The sequence below is a fragment of the Coffea arabica genome, chromosome 2e (genome assembly GCF_036785885.1).
Source record: "Coffea arabica cultivar ET-39 chromosome 2e, Coffea Arabica ET-39 HiFi, whole genome shotgun sequence".
NCBI classification, from domain to species: domain Eukaryota; kingdom Viridiplantae; phylum Streptophyta; class Magnoliopsida; order Gentianales; family Rubiaceae; genus Coffea; species Coffea arabica.
The window spans coordinates 56,163,459-56,174,599 of NC_092313.1; the positions used below are offsets into that span (position 1 = coordinate 56,163,459).

The window sequence follows — 11,141 nt, forward strand, 5'->3', positions numbered from 1 at the left end:
CCTTTCAAATGATCAAAATTGAGCTAAAATAAATATACAAAATTAAAACAAATAAAGCGAATAGATAAATAAAAAAAATAAATAAAAAAAATTCAAAAGGCATGTAATTAAGCACATAAAGTTACATAGGGGCACATAAAGTCAAGTAAAATCAAAATAAGGGGTATAGTGTACCTCCCTTGAATCGGTACCCTAATGAAGTGAAATTTTCTATTTACCCTCCAAATCAAAAAAAAAAAATGGTCAAGGCATCACTTTAATTAACTAATAATCACATGAAATGGGAATAAACACGAAATCAAGGCATTCAAATGAAGGTAAACAACCCATGTTTAAGAAATTAAAGCAAGTAGGGACTTGATGGCAAAAATTAAAGAAGTTTGAGAGGTTAATTTATTACTATTACAAATATTAAGGGTCTCAAATAAAATGAAGCTAAGGGCTTAAGATGAAGTCTACCAAAACCAAATGCTAAACTTCACAAAAAATGTAGGAAAACCTTTTTATAACTAAACAACAAATTATCCAAAATTCCACTAAAATCTAAATCAAATTATAATCTATTAACAATTGTTAAAACTTCAAAAATCATCATAAAATTCACTAAAACATCAATCCAAAAGAAATTAGATTAAATCATATCAAAGAAATTAATATTTTTGAAAGGTCAGAATTGACTAAATTTCCAATTTTATGGGCCATAGCAACATTAAATGAAACTCAAGGGGTTAGAATGCAAATTATGAAACTTTTTACATGCATGCAACGAAGCTTTCTTTATTTCTGCTGGGGACAATGCTACAGTGCCTATAGTTATGGTAACGATATTAGGGAAACCTGCTATTATAGGTTTCTATTACCTTTAGTGACAGATCCAAATTTTTAGCGACTTTTTAAATATTATATTAAAATAATTAATATTAAATTTAATAAGTTTTTAATTAAAACTAGTAAGTTTATGCCTGAAAGATAAGTTTTAGTCAGAAATAGAAATTTACACTTTGAGTAATTTAATTTACTTATTATTTGACGAAAATTACTTATTTTTGAATTAAACTTACTAATACTACAAGTAAAAAATGTTCATATTTAAGTTAAAAAGTTACCAGTTTCTGAAAACAGTTTTGGGTTCCTGAAATACTTTCGGATATCATCTCTTTAAAGTCATCTGCCTTCTTATTACTTAGTTCTCAGTTCCAACATACGATTGAATTCCCAGGCAAAGGTTTCCACTTTGGTCCACACTTTCTCTTGGTTACAATTGAATAAATTTTCTCACTTCAATATTTTCATCTTCAGTTCTCACTTTCCCTCTATCCTTTCTCATCGATCGGTTGTTTTTGGGTGCTGCCATATGCAAACACAATAAAAGGGTTAGCGACGGTGGTAGCCAACCAAAGAGCGTATGAAAAATAGCAGTGACGAGGTTAGACCATCATGTCCTCTTGAAATCGTTTGATTATATTGCTGTAATTTATTTATAGTTCATTTGTTTTGTTTGTCAAGATTTTCTTGCGAAATCAAGGCTGAGAATTTGAAGATTTTATTGCAATTTTGGGGCTGAAAATGTCCACTGAAACATCTAGGAAATGGTTGTAGTTTTGATTGTCTACGGTAAAATATGCTTAATAGCCATATGAAACATCTAGGAAAGGACTTGAGACTAGGCGTTTAAGTTAAATGTGATTAATTTGTGAATGCATATAAGATGTTTGGTGAAATGTCAAAGAGAAATCTGTGTGTTATGATTGCTACTCTGTGCTCTTCAGCAGCCAGAGATGAGACCAGCTCTTAAAGAAATCACCCTCGTCAGTCGACAATAGCGCTCAAGATCACCCTTGGGATTGGCTGAAAATAGACCTATTTCTGTTGGAAACTAAATAATCATATTAGAGACAGTGATTTCATCTTCCTTGTACCTGCTTTCTTCCTCTTCTTCTTCTTCTGTTTCCCCCCCCTTTTGTCTTATGGGTTTTTCTAGCTTTTCTTTTTTTTTTTGTTGTTGGGGTTAATCAGATGTACATATTTAGATGAGAAGCACTAATACTCTCTTTCCAGTCTTGTTTGTGGTGATGGGATGAGTGCAGCTTCATCAGTTTCTTATAATATAACTTGAAATTTTGCAGAGAGGGATAAGATATTAATATACCTCCTTCAATTTTGCATAAAGGGATGTTTTCCTATCTCCCTTTTTTGCTTGATTCTGCCTTTTTTGCCTTTTTAATTTCTGATGTTCCAATATATATATATATATTTTTTAAGCTTTAAGTTCTTGAATCTAAGGTTGTGATTTTGCTGCGTCCTGATTCTTCCTCCAACCGACAAAACAGAGGTCCTTGATGTTTTCTTTGTTTTTATTTTTTTTGTCCTTTATTGTTGTGGCTGTTTTGCAAAACGTGGAAGTTAAGGCCCCCCCAAGGGTGGGTTTGGCCGGTGCAATTCAATACTAAGAAATGAAAATCAGTAGAAATGACTTGCAGACAATGACTACCCATTTCCTGGAAAACGGTTTTGTCCTTTTTCTCTGGATATTTTTTGATCTTTCATTTTTTATTCCCACTTGAAAAATGAAACACATTAATTGTTAGTTATCATATTGTCTCTGGTTGGCTGGTGCTTAAATTTTAAAAATTAGAAGTCATAAAGCAGACTTTGATTGTTTCTTATTTCTATTAATTTTCGATATGTATAAAAATTACCGCAATTATTTTCTATTAAAATATGCATAAGTATCCGTTAACATTTTTGATGAATGAATTCTGTACTTATTTTCTATTAAAATATGCATAAGTATCCGTTTGTATATCCTCTTTCCTTTCCTCTTGCTCTCAATCCAGTGATCGGTAATGGGGTAGGTTGGTACTGATTGAAATAATTTTCTCGCAAAAAGTCTTAAACCAGAATTTTAAAAGGAAACCTAAGGTTTTGATGTTGCCTGGGTCTTTCTTTAGTGTTTTATCCGCTCGAGTTGTTGAGGCCTCCCTCTTTCTATCTCAGTCAAGCCAGATTCTTTGCTCCTGCCTTGTATGTTCTTGTTTCAGAAACTTTGTTTATCAGGTTGGGTAGTTTAGTTCATGTTCTTGATGCTAGAGGGATGGAATTGTTTTTCTTATCAAAATGGCATGTTGTAGTTCCCTTTTCGTTCATTGTTGTGCGATAGATTTAGGTGATGAATAGCCGAGAGCTACGGAAAGCTTGTAAATGTGATTTTGCAGAGAAAGCTCCTGCTGCATTTTTTTTCTTTTGCTGATTAGTTCCCTTTGTCCTTGACGGTCAGCTCAGATTTTTGCTTAATCCTGCAACAAAATGTAGCTTTTGATTTAGTTGATAATTGAGAGTTAAGATCCTGGTAGTTGGTGAACATGTCTGCATGCTGAAATGGAAAGAAAGTTGCGGTATGGAAAGTTACAGAACCTTGCGGATAAGAAATTGCAGAAGCATAAGAAAGCTTCGTAACATGCATGCAACAAATTTCAGAAATTGCATGGTTAACCCTCGAATTTTGGATTAATGTTACTAAGGCCCATAACAATTAGGAAAATACAATCAATTTTGTCCCTTCAAAATCTGAATTGTTGTTGGCATGCTTTAATATGTTTTTTGGACAGAATTTTCGTGAATTTTAGGATGAAATAGGGAAGGTTTAATAATTTTGAAGAATTTATAGTTTTGATTTTCATTTGATTAATATTTTAGCTAATTTTGTCATTTAATCCTAATAAATCAGTTTCCATTCATCATTTTGTGAAGTTTAGCATTCGATCTTGACAATGCTACAGTGCCTATAGTTATGGTAACGATATTAGGGAAACTTGCTATTATAGGTTTCTATTACCTTTAGTGACAGATCAAAATTTTTAGCGACCTTTTTAAATATTATATTAAAGTAATTAATATTAACTTTAGTAAGTTTTTAATTAAAACTAGTAAGTATATGCCTGAAAGATAAGTTTTAGTCAGAAATAGAAATTTACACTTTGAGTAATTTAATTTACTTATTATTTGACAAAATTTACTTATGTTTAAATTAAACTTACTAATACTAAAAGTAAAAAATGTTCATATTTAAGTAAAAAAGTTACCAATTTCTGAAAACGGTTTTGGGTTCCTGAAACACTTTCGGGTATCATCTCTTTAAAGTCATCTGCCTTCTTCTTACTTAGTTCTCAGTTCCAATGATATGATTGAATTCCCAGGCAAAGGTTTCCACTTTGGTCCACACTTTCTCTGGGATACAATTGAATAAATTTTCTCACTTCAATATTTTCATCTTTAGTTCACACTTTCCCTCTATCCTTTCTCATCGATCAGTTGTTTTTGGGTGCTGCCATATGCAGACACAATAAAAGGGTTAGCGACGGTGGTAGCCAACCAAAGAGCATATGAAAAATAGCAGTGACGAGGTTAGACCATCATGTCCTCTTGAAATCGTTTGATTATATTGCTGTAATTTATTTATAGTTCATTTGTTTTGTTTGTCAAGATTTTCTTGCGAAACCAGGGCTGAGAATTTGAAGATTTTATTGCAATTTTGGGGCTGAAAATGTCCACCGAAACATCTAGGAAATGGTTGTAGTTTTGATTGTCTACCGGTGAAATATGCTTAATAGCCATATGAAACATCTAGCAAAGGACTTGAGACTAGGCGTTTAAGTTAAATGTGATTAATTTGTGAATGCATATAAGATGTTTGGTGAAATGTCAAAGAGAAATTGGTGTGTTATGATTGCTACTTTGTGCGGGTGAGAAAATTAAAAGTTCTAATTGCCAAATGGACTGTTACTATACTCACTCAATTATTTTTGAATCTAGATAGTATTTTTGTCCTTCCCCTCTTAAATTCTAGTTGTTCTAAAGCAATTATGCAATTTAACATTACTTTCAGCAATCTTTGAGTACGGGTTGCGTAGAATTCCAATCTTTGGGTATGATCAACTTGAGTATAGATTGCATAGGAGTCCAAAGTTGTAATATTTTCATATGTACTATAAAGAATTTAAGTAAAAATCTCATAAAACATACATCAACACAAACATTGACATGATAGTTTCTTTGACTGACACGATAGCTTCTTTGATATGATAGCTTCTAGGATCACGCTGAAAATGGAAGAAATGACAGTTCATATAAATGAGCTAGTACAGTTATCTAACAAATCGGCCAAGCTTGGTGGTGGTATAAGTTGGAGAACCATTGTTGATCGGCTTGACAAATTATCTTCTGATGAAATTCAACTATTAACATTTGATTCCATTGAAGATGCCAGAGAATTTTACCTATGTCATAGCAAAATGGTCGGTTTTGGTATTAGAGAACGTGATGAAAAGAAAGATCAGAAAGGTATTGTGACATACAAACGGTGGGTATGCAACAGAGAGGGCTTTAGAAATAGCAAATGGTTAAATTTAGTAGACCGTAAGAAAGAGGCAAAACGTCTTACGAGAGTTGGTTGTCTGGCAACTATAATTGTGCAATGGAACAAGGATATTCAGAAGTTTACAATTAAACGGTTTAATATGGATCACAATCACCAATTGGCAAATCAAGAATTTGTACAATTTCTTTGATCACATAGGAGTGTCAACCCAGCAGACTTGGAGCATGATATTTTGATGCATGGAGTTGGTATTCGAATTCCTCAAATAGTGGACCTTCAAGCTTACCAAGCTGGGGGCCACAACAAGATGGGATACACAGAAAAGGATCTACGAAACGCTGTTGACCAATTCCATAGGAATGCTGTTGAAGTTGGTGATGCCTCTCAGGTGTTGGCATATTTGGATGGTCGAGCAAATGGTGAGCCGAATTTCTTTTACAAGTATGCTGTTGACGTGGAGAAGCGATTGATACGACTGTTTTGGACAGATTCTCAATCTCGTTTGGATTACCAATATTTTGGTGATGTTCTAGTTTTTGACTCCACATACCGCACTAATGCTTATAGGAAGCCACTAGTAATTTTGGCCGGTGTAAATCATCACTATGTTACCACAATTTTTGGCTGTGCATTAATTGTTGATGAGACCGAGGACACATATAAGTGGGTATTAGAAACATTTTTGGAGGCCATGGAAAAAAAGGCACCTATCTCAGTTGTCACTGATAGGGATGGTGCAATGAGAAATGCAATAAAGGCAGTCATTCCTTATGCCCGTCACCGATTATGTGCTTGGCATTTAAAAAGAAATGTTGTTACCAATACAAATAAGGGGTTTGTTCTTGATTTTGGTGTGGCTATGGACATGATTTGCAGCCATGAGGAGTTTGAGAGAAGGTGGCATTTGCTAGTTGAGAAACACAATTTGAGAGAGAACCAATGGGTTGTGGATTTATACAACAAAAGGGAAAAATGGGCCGCTGCATTTTTGAGAGGACACTTTTTTGCTGGTATGAAATCGACCCAAAGATCAGAGCAATTGAATGCTACGGCGCACAGTACCTTCAATTCAAAATGCTACTTTATCCGTTTGCTCAACGATTTGAGTTATTTTTATCAAAAGTGAGACAGAATGAACACAAGGAAGAATGTATCACGAGTCAGTCATCTCCTGTTCTAATTACTCATTTGAGAGAATTGGAAGGAAATGCTGCAAACATTTTCATGAGAAAGATTTTTTTAAAGGTTCGTGATGAAATTTCTGCTGAAGCCTCACTCCGCCTCGTTTCAATTGTTGATCAAGATAAGGTAAAGTTATATACATTCACTGAGTACTTGCATCAAATTTGCTCTTGGCAAGTGGAATTGGATAAAGCTGAACGGTCTATTATTTGTTCATGTAAGAAACTTGAGTCAGATGGAATTCCTTGTTCCCATGCGTTTGCAGTTATGAAAAATGAGGATATGGGCGAGATTCCTAAATCATGCATTCTATTTAGATGGACTCAGCAAGCAAAGCCAAACGAAAAAAACATATATTCTATTCAACTTGAAGATTCAGCAATTCAAGCAGCTCGTTTTGGTGCTTTGTGTGCATTAAGTAATCAGATGTGTTTTTATGCAGTTAAGACAAAGCAAGGATATGATGAAGCTAGAGAGTGCATTATAAATTCAGCATCTCGTTTCAAAAATCTTTGGGTGAATGATGCGCCTCTAGTGCATAAAGTTTAAAAAAAGGATAATATGATGGATGGGTCCATAAAGAGGAGTGATTTTGATGTTCGTGATCCAATTGTTGTTGCTACAAAGGGACAAAAGGCAAAACATTCCACTCACAAGCGAAAGCGACGACAATGCAAAAATTGCAAGTAATCATCTACTCATAAATTTGACTTATTCTACGGTTACAATAGTTATATATGTACACTTCATATACTCATTGGCTTGATGTTAGAAGGCCAAAAATGTTAGCTATATATGTACACTTCATATACTCCTTTATAAATTCAATCTTTATGTTTATGGCTTGTGCTTGGCAATTTTTTTTTTTCGCAGGTCATTTGGACATGATAGACGAAAGTGTACTAAAGTGTACACAGATGCATACGAAACTCACAATTATGATCATGTTGGAGCCCCCAATTATGTTGACAATGTAAATTCAAACCGGATAGGATCATCCTATGGCCATTTGCAATCAGATTCACAGCGTGGATGCAATAAGGGGTTAATGGATAGTAATTGGTTTCAGATCATTCCTCCTGGTCAGGTAATGTATAGCTTGCTTTTATTTTTGTGTGAAGACATGAAATATAATTGTGCTGTATTTGCATTTGTATAGGCATTAATGTGGGCATGCAATCCTTCATTAATCCAAAGTCATGTACGAAACACTAGCTTGTTAGGTGACGAAAATGTTCAGGTACATTTTTCCTTATTCACGCCTAAGTTTTATGTTACTTATTTGCTATGATTATGTGTTGTTGTGGCCTTTTTTTAATACAAATCTTTTGATGGTTTTGTAGTGAATGAACCAGATTTCAGCCAAGACAATTAAGGAATTTTATTCTTGAGAGGGTACAAATTTTTGAGTTCGTCTTTGCTAAAAAATTCTAGGATGATTTAAGTTTCTTCGAAGGTAGTTTAATGCGTTTTGATTGTACATCTGAACATAATCTCCTTAGCTTGCAATTTCTGGTATTTACTAATTTTAATGTGAATAATTTCAGCTTTCTTGGAAAAAAGTTTGGTGAATGATGGCGTTCAATTTCAAGAATTGGCATTTCAGAACATTCAATTTTTCTAAGTTTCAATTGGAAGTTAAACATTGTTGATGGGAGTTATGCTCATAATTGTTGAAGTATGTTATTTTCTTTTCAAAACTGTTATGCTTACTTACTAAATAACACAATTATGAGCACTTGTTGTTTATGCTGAAAAGGCATTTTGATGTATTGCACGCAAACGATATCAAGATACAGAGAAAAACCTAAAATGAAATAAATCACTTGATCAAATTCTGATACTTTCATAGTTTCCATCATTTTAGTCACCTCAGATATTGTTAGAATCCAAGTGCTCTTGGGTTTGTAATTTAGAAATTTCAATTCAACAATTAATGCTTTTATTGTGATATCAGAGCTCTTGACACTGGTGATCATGTTCTCAAATTAAGTTACTAGCCTTTTGATTGGTTCAGTTTTTTGAACCCAAAGTCTTTGTGCTCTAAATTCAGTTCTACTCCATGTAATCTTGTCATGCTTAGATATCTATATCTAGTCTCCTGCCAGCTTAATTTTGGTGCGTAAGTATCAGTTATTAAAGGTCGGTAAATGATATTAAATCTCAGGTTGCTATTTTTGTTAGTGGTTAAACATTCAAACTGTATGCATGAACCTGGACAAGCAATAGCGACATAAGCCAATGTAAGCATCAAATGATTGATTTCCTTATGATGATATGCTCTGATTCTTTGCAGGCCGTTGCTTCTTCCAGATTAATCTAGTTGCTGCAAATGAGGTTCATTATAATTAGGCTGGAATTCCGATGTTTAAGGTCTTAGGTGGAAGAACACGTTGCATACGGAACTTTAAATCCAGCATTGCATTTCAATGTAAGGAGGTGAAATTCTAAGAAATAAGCATGACATGAAGTGCTGCGATTCATTTTTTGCTCTGTTAACCAAGTGCCTGTGCGTTTATGTGCTTTGCTTGTCTCCATAAAGCAGGAACTTTCGAAACTCTGCAGCTTTCGAAATGAGTTTTGGAGTTTGAAACCAAGCATATGGTTTGGATGCTTTTTGTGTTCCTATTCAAGTGGATGCCCTTACCACATTAATGGCGGTGTAACATCCATTCTGTTGTAGGAGCACGTACGCTTATTTACTTCTGCGAGCATTAGAAGTTTTTACTCCTAAACGAGTGTAACTTTTTGACCCAAAAAAAAAGTGTGTTGCTTTCCTATATATGCTAACGGCACTTTTATGAGAGAGCATCGGCCTTTGTGAAAAAATGCATAATAACATTAAGAACTTGTAGTAATACGATTGCACATGAGATAAGTTGAAAAATGCTCACCATAAGAAAATAAATACAGCCACGCAACCCAAGCTGATTCTTTTCACGCTTCTTCTTCACAGATGCGATCAACTCTTGAAGAATCATTTTACTCCAATTGATATTGCTAAGATTGGAAGCATCTTGCACAACTCGAAGAAAACCGTGCTTAACACTGAGTCCGGTAGTTGGACATAGGATAGCTCCCAACATGTACAAAATAAAACATCTTTTAAAATTATCATCACAACTACCATTACTTGACATCAACCTTGCCTTCAAGTTGCTAAGCGTTAAACCAGACTCTTGAAAACCAAGGTCAATTGACAATTTTTTAACATCGTCTGCTATGCATCGATTTGTACTCAAGTCAACCCCAGTACAACTTAAACCCAAGACTATCTCAACATCTTTTGTAGTTATTGGAATGACCTTTTCATGAACATTCAGTGTACAATTTTTATAATCAAATCTATTTATTAACCATTCACATAAAGCATTATGAATGTTCTTGCACTTGATTTCAAGTAAGCTTCCCATGCCAATTCCTATGATTAAGGTTCTTTGTTCCGGAACTAGATTTTGTATGATGTTATGTACACCTCGGAGTGATGTTCTGGTTGGAATAGTTAACTGAAAATACATAGCACAGCTATGATTAATCTCTAACATCAGATATTATGGAAACATAGTAATAAGTGATATCTCTAAATTCCATCACCAATGCCACATATTTCAAAGAAAGATTAATAACATATTTTAGCAGATTGTATTACAAATTTCTAGAATAATAAGTAATTTTATAATTCATATCTTTACATTACCTTGGCATTGTCATCTCTATTGTTTGCGATGTATTCAACTTTAGTTTTTCGATGACGCTCTTTGTACATTGATTTCTTTGTAGCGGATAGTGAGTTCCACTTAACTCGTAGAACTTTAGCCTACATAAAAAACAATAATAATTATCAACATAGTTCCATATTAAACAATAGACGCTACGAGAAATAAAAAGTTCGATGATACTATTGAGGCACTTATACATAATTTTATGTAAGAAAATATTATTGAAACACTTATACTATTTAGGCACTTTTTTGGTTGTACACGCGCATAAAAATGATGAGAAAAGTGAAAAAGTTAGGGCGATCTTGTATTCACATTCAACACAGGATTTTTCCACATATGTGAGTGATGGGTGTGTTCCGTAGTAAAAGAGGATTTCTCATGACTATTTCAAAACAAAAGAAACTGGCAGGGTACGTAAAGTATAAAGGAGCAGACATAGAAGTTGGTTAATCATTTTAACATTGACTAGATAATAGACCAGGGTCGGTGCACTGAGTCACCGAGGCAACACATGAGTAAACGCAAACAAAGATGCACAGCTGATATTATATATAGTACTTCATCTTGGAACATGGGATTTCCTTTTTTGTTTTTATGAATTGTATCATTTTCAAGTGTCCATATATCGTTTAAAATCCATGCTATTAACAAAACTTAACATAGATTGTATCCATATCATTATTAACAAAACTTAAGCAAGGTAACTTAAATTTATCGTGGAAACTGCAGTTATTAAAGTCCATGGCGATATTTTTACCAACTTCCCCCGAAACCCAGAAATAAAATCTACTTAATCATGTAATACCATAACTATGGGTACTTGGCCACGAGAAGTGCTGCTGATTATATATTTATTATAA

General features: G+C 33.9%; 1 long non-coding RNA gene across 1 annotated transcript; it reads left to right on the top strand.

Annotated features, from left to right (window-relative positions):
- Window positions 1-1,140: 1,140 nt before the first annotated feature.
- On the top strand, window positions 1,141-8,995 carry LOC140037311 (uncharacterized). The gene is made up of 3 exons (XR_011841235.1): window positions 1,141-1,426; window positions 4,338-4,403; window positions 8,856-8,995. It is a non-coding gene; the product is annotated as an uncharacterized lncRNA (long non-coding RNA).
- The last annotated feature ends 2,146 nt before the right edge of the window (window positions 8,996-11,141 follow it).